The following is a 6,510-nucleotide window of genomic DNA, read 5'->3' as shown; positions in this document are numbered from 1 at the left end:
CCTGCATCATAGTCTCACCTGGTGGCAGCCAGAGCCCTTCTCCTGTGAAATTGCCTCTCCTGTTGGGACGCTGTGTCCCTTCAAAGCAGTTCCATCAGACACTGGGACTAGGGCTTTTATCCAGGATATTGTTACAGATGGTGCCTCTAAAAGCTATGTTTTAATGCCTTCTCAGCTGCCACCCCCCATTCCCCACATGTCCCCAAACAGAAGCCTCATGTAATCATGGGACCTACCAGCTGTTATGGGGGGGGGGGACATCTGTAATCATCTGAACTCCTGGGAATGGGGGGCAGTTATTTGGGTAGCACATTGGCAAAGCAGGGGGGAGGTGCCAGGTGGCCAGCCCACAGCGGGGAGCTTGGACATGCCTGGAGGCACAGCAGCAAGGCATTGAGATTCAACCAGAAATCAGGGCTTTGCCCTCAGCAATATGGTTCTTCCCTTTCTCGGCCTTTCCTAGAGATGATTTAGAAGCTTCTGGTGGATATGTCCTATTGGCACATCCCAGGGGTGTGGTCCCACCCAGAGTCCTTCTCAATATGCAAAATACACATGCAGCCGACCCTCACTTCTGCAGATGACAGCTTGGAATGGCCAGGAATGCCGATCGGTTCCCAATACAGCCTTGAAGAGCACTTAATTGTGATCCTTCAACACCCCACATTCATTTATCTCATATCTAAATTAAAATAAACTAAACATCTTATTTTTCATTCACAGCAGGTGTATGCACCTTGTACCTTTGAGTCAGGCTTCTTGAGAGCATCTGAAAGGCTCTGTCAAGGTCATGGGGCCTGAGGAACTGCCATGATAATGAAACAAGTCACCCAGCACATCCCCCAATCCGACAGGTATGGGGATCAAGCTGAAAAACTCTGTTACAGGGTGGAGGGGCGGTAAGCAATTGGCAGTGCTAGGTCAAGGGCATCCTTGGGCCTCAGGGGAGCCATCCCAGCAGCTGTTCTGCATTTGGGTTAGGGAGGGGTGCAGAGGATGAACAATTAGAGTGCAATGGTGCTTGGGGACCCTGTAGTTAACATAATAATCATCATAACTTATTTGAGGTGAGCTTGCACCAGGCTGAGCACTCTGTGTCCATTATCTTTGATCTCTTGGTCTTCTTCCTCCTCCAGGACCCCAAGACCAAGGACTCACAGTCTCATAGTGTTCGTGGAATGTACACCCCTGACTCCATTTATTGGGATGTTTCTTAGTGAGGCCAAAGTGTGGCATTGAATCAGACAGACCAGAAATCTGATCCCAGCTCTTCCGTCATCCTTCACTGTGCAGCTGGGATGGCGCTAGCTCTCCTCCTCCACCTTCAAGTTCCTCATATGAGTGGTTTATCCCTTATCCCCTCAACTACCCTAGAGGACAAGACAGATGGCTAATTAGCAGATGGCTAATAACAGGTGTTGCTCCATGTGGAGCAATTGGAACCCTCCTCAACATGGCTGGTGGGAATATACGATGGTGCAGCCACTTTGTTTTTTTTTTTTTTTTTTAAGATTTTATTTATTTATTCATGAGAGACACAGAGAGAGAGAGAGGCAGAGACACAGGCAGAGGGAGAAGCAGGCTCCATGCAGGGAACCTGATGTGGGACTCGATCCCGGGTCTCCAGGATCACGCCTGGGGCTGAAGGCGATGCTAAACCACTGAGCCACCAGGGCTGCCTGGTGCAGCCACTTTGGAAAGCAGTGGCGGTTCCTCAGAAAGTTAAACACAGAGTCAGCATACGACACAGCAATTCCCCTTCTAGGCATCTACCCAAAAGAAACAAAAGTATATGTGCATAGGAAAACTTGTAGATGAATGTTTATAGCAGCGTGCTTTAGAATAGCCAAATCGTGAAAGCAAGCTAAATGTCTATCAATAGATGAATCAATTAACAAATTGTGGTATATCCATACAATGGAATATTATTCAGCAATGACAAGGAACACCCCACAATATAGAGGAACCTGGAAAACATTTACGGTTTAAATGTGTGGCCAGATACAGGGGGCCACACACTATACGGTGCCATTTATATGAAATGTCCAGAAAAAGCAGATCCACAGAGACAGGAAGTAGATTAGTGGCTGCCAGGAACTGGGGAGGATGGGGAATGATTACTAATGGCTGTGGGATTTCTTCTATGGGTGATGAAAATGTTCTGGAATTCGAGAGTGGTGATGTTTGCACAATTTTACAAATATACTGAAAACCACTGACCTGCACACTTTAAAAACAGTGAATTTTTTGGTGCCTAAATTATGTCTCAGAATTTTTCTCAAAAGGAAAGGGACATAAGGCTTCTCAGGAAACTATAAAATATTATTAGTGAGAAACACTGAAAATCAAATAAGGAGAGAAATACTCTATGTTTAGATGGGAAGAATCAGAATAGTGTGAAGATGTCAATTGCCTTCAAATTGATGCTCAGATTTGCTGCCTCCCCAGTCAAAATCTGGTCCCAGTATTTCCTCAGTTCTCGCCAAGGGTCCCACAATGAAGTGTAGGAACCCCTGCTGTAAATGAGCCTTTGCCAGCATTCTGATGAGGATGAGGGGGATGCTGTGCAAAGAACCCCTTTGAGGCCTCCCTCTTCACAGCTCCAGCTAGGGCACACAAGGAAGCCAGGCTCTGAAGCCTTCCCAGTCCCCTCTAGAATGGACCCGGAGTGCAGCAGCAGCATCCACCTGCAGCAAATGTCCTGCTTTTCGTGCAGCAGCCTTGAGATATGCCATTCCTTTCAGAGCAAGGGATTCCAGACTTCCTCCCAGCAATCTCTGCATAACTCCATTTCCTAACCTGCTCCCCCAACTCCTCTTCCAATGCCCAGCAGGCCCTGCTTTGCCAGCTGATAACATGCTGTTGGAGCCTCCCCAGTTCCTGGCAGCCACTAATCTACTTCCTGTCTCTGTGGATCTGCTTTTTCTGGACATTTCATATAAATGGCACCATATAGTGTGCGGCCCCCTGTATCTGGCCACACATTTAAACCATAAGTGGATTGGGAGCCAGAGAAATGATAGAGGGCTAAATTCAGGAGAAACAGGCAGAGGCCAAGACATCCGTACTGTGCCAGACACTGTGCTGATCCCCAGGGACACAAGCCCCAAAGCTCCACTGCAAGTCCAAAAAAGGCTTCACGGAGGAGGAGCCTTGAGCATTCCAAGCCATTGGCTCACTCTCCTCTCCCTTGATCTCCCATGGAGGCAATGTGAATATTTGGGATTTGCACTTGGCAGTCATAGCCCTATCTTCTGGTGGCGGTGCCCAGATTTTTCTTGGGGAGCCCCCTCTTTTCACTGGACATGGATTGGCAGGCCTGTTAATCAGGGTCTCCTGCCTGCCCAGGCCAGAAACCAGACACATGTCTGCAGCAGGCCAGGTCAGCCAGAAGCTAAAGCAGGCAGCACAAAGCCTGAAGACATTTAAGTCCATCTGGCCAACAGCAGCATGCAACCTCATTGGCTCCTGGCACTGGGTCCCTGGATCAGACACAGTCCTATCCTTTCTGGTGCCCAGCTCTTCCTCTTGTCCTTGGGTTTGGGAGTCACCATGTCTTTCCAATACATTCCTCTTTGGGTCAAATTTAGCCAAGAGTTGGAGTTTTGTGATGGCTTCTCCGATCTCCACCGTAAACTCCCCCATTGGGTGATAACTATGGTGATTGTGGAGGTTTGGCCCTACCCTAGGTCTAGAAATAGACTCTGATTAGCCTAAACCAAATCATATCATCCCATTCCCCTTGCCACAGTGACTGATTTAAAGGCAGATAGAAGGCTCCAATTGGTCTAAGAGCCCAGGATTTTTGTTTTGTGATGTGAAGGTCTCACTGTTTTATCATATGCAAATGAGGAAATGTGCAGCAATCCTGCAAGCAGCAGGGGTGCATTTCCAAGATGAAGCCAGAAGCGTGGAAATAGAGAGAGAAAGAAACAGTTTTGATTGGCATCTTTGAGCTACTGGATCAACCTTCACCTGCTACCCACCTACCTTTAAACTTGTCCCATAAACTAATGAATCTCCTTAATTGTTTAAGCCATCTGAGTCAGGCTTTCACATGCAACTAAACCTTCCTAACACAGTTGGTTCCCTCTTGCCAATAGAGAAAGAAAGAGGCTGTCACTTTTCTCATTTTCTGACTGAAAAACTCAAGCCCGAGGAAAAGATGACAGTGAGGATTTTAACCCAGACATGATCCTACCCATTGCTTCCTGGTTCACCACACTGCCCTGAAGCCTCTTGCTCGCATGAAGAGAGAGGGGACTCCAGGCAGAAAATACTAGAATGACAGACTGTGTGTGGTGCCTGAGGCTAGAGGTTGAGGTCCTTGGGGCTGCTGCCCAGGGCCTGATTCGGAAAGGTGGCTGAGAGGAAGCTGGACAACTCTGTCTCTTTTGATTACAGTAAGGAGTGTGAACTTGACTCCACAGGTAATGGAGAGCCAGGGAAGGTCTGTGGCCAGACCGTGAGGAAGGAGATGGTAATGAGAAAGGGTGGAAGGTCATGGGGTGACATGACCTGCAGGACACCTGCAGGATGGGAAGGCAGCCCAAAGCTGGCTCCGAGGGCACACAGGGAGGGGACATCCAGGCCCCAGGCAAGGTATATCATAGGTACAGCTGAAGCTGGGGCGGCAGTTTGCCATCCAGACACTTGTCAGTTCTCCCGGGAGAAGCCAGATTCTGCTTGGGGAATGTGTGTCAGAGACTTGGGGAGACACTCAGCCAATCAGGAGGGCTCTGATCCATCTGCAAACCCAGCCCTTCCCAACACTTGGCAAAATCCTGACCTGGAGGGCCAGAGCAGTGGGCAGGGCCCAAGACTTCATTCTCAGAGTTGGTTCTGTTGACCTTGAGCTGTGGCTCTTCAGAAAAGAGGATATTTAAGGACACCTGGGTGCCTCAGTGGTTGAGCGTCTGCCTGTGGCTCAGGGCATCATCCCAGAGTCCCAGGATCGAGTGCCACATCAGGCTCCCCTCAAGGAGCCTGCTTCTCCCTCTGCCTATGTCTCTGCCTCTCTGTGTCTCTCATGAATAAATAAATAAAATCTGGAGAAGAAGAAGAAGAAGGAGGAGGAGGAGGAGGAGGAGAAGGAGGAGGAGGAAGGAGGGGGAGGAGGAAGGAGGGGGAGGGGAAGGAGGAGAAGGAGAAGGAGAGAGGACATTCCTTACAAAGCCTGGTAGCCGACAGAGTGTGGATCGAGATGCCCCCGATGTCCCCCCACATGCACAGCCAGGCCTGGAATTTGGGTCCTTGGGCTGGTGTGGTCCAAGCGCAGCCCTTAGCTGGGTGGATGCAGCTCAGGGCCAACTCGGTTTCATGAGATCAGCACCACCTCCAGGCCTTGCAGCCCTTGGCTCCCTTTTACCTGTGTTCTGCTCTACTCAGCCGTCCCAGGGCTGCCAGCTGCCTCCCACCTTGGACCTCCTCAGCCAGGACGCCCTTTCAGTGGGCCTGGCTCTCCTCCTTTGTAGGACCCACCATGACTGCAGGTGGGTGCATCCTGTGAGGCTGTGGGTTTTGTGTGCACAGACAGACAGCTAAGGGTAGAAGCTGCTTCACATGATGAGGCCACCACCAGCTGTGCCCCAGAATTTCGTCCCATCTTGCTGGACCTCATCTCCCTGCTCTGGGCCTGCTTGGGACCTGCACCACCATCCAGAGGAAGCCAGGAATGCAGCAGGAGGGTCCTGCCCCTCACGCCCCTCCCACTGGGGACACGACCCCATCCCTCCCAGTGGCCAAGCCAGTAGCTCCTCTCACACTACTCAGCATCGGGGCCTCCTCACCGGTGCCTCAACACATCCAGGGTGCTTTCATCCCAACGGCTCCTCTTGGATCACTTGCCCTGGGACCTCGGCCTAGGTGCCTCGTTTCCCGGCTTCCCTCAGAGACCCCTGTGTCAGCTAGCTGGGGCGGCCGTGACAGAGCACCACAGGCTGGGGAGCTTCAGCAGGAACTTCTGGTCTCCTAGAAGCCTGACACCAAGGTGTCGGCGGGGTTGGTTCCTTCTGAGGTCTTCTTCTGTAACTTGTAGGCTGCCATGTCCTCCTCTGGTCATCTCTGCATGTGTGTCTGTGTCCTTATCTCTTTATTATTATTATTATTTAGGATTTTATTTATTTATTCATGAGACACAGAGAAAGGCAGAGACACAGGCAGAGGGAGAAGCAGGGTCCCTGTGAGGATCCTGATGTGGGACCGGATCCCAGGATCCCGGGATCATGACCCGAGCCAAAGGCACACATTCAACCACTGAGCCACCCAGGTGCCCCCTTATCTCTTCTTATAAGGATACCAGTCCCAGGGATCACACCCATACAACCTTGGTCAACTTCCATCACGAGCCCTCTCTCCAGTTACATATGGGGGTTGGGGTGAGGACCCCCACATATAAAGTTGCAGGAGACATGATTCAGCCCAGAATGGCATCCTCCTCAGAAGGAACTTCTCTGACCAGCCCTGACACTGGTCACCTGCGCTGTCGCATCCCTCTTGATAGCACTCAGC

The sequence above is a fragment of the Canis lupus genome, chromosome 6 (genome assembly GCF_011100685.1).
Source record: "Canis lupus familiaris isolate Mischka breed German Shepherd chromosome 6, alternate assembly UU_Cfam_GSD_1.0, whole genome shotgun sequence".
NCBI lineage: Eukaryota > Metazoa > Chordata > Mammalia > Carnivora > Canidae > Canis > Canis lupus.
This window is presented reverse-complemented; position numbering follows the sequence as displayed.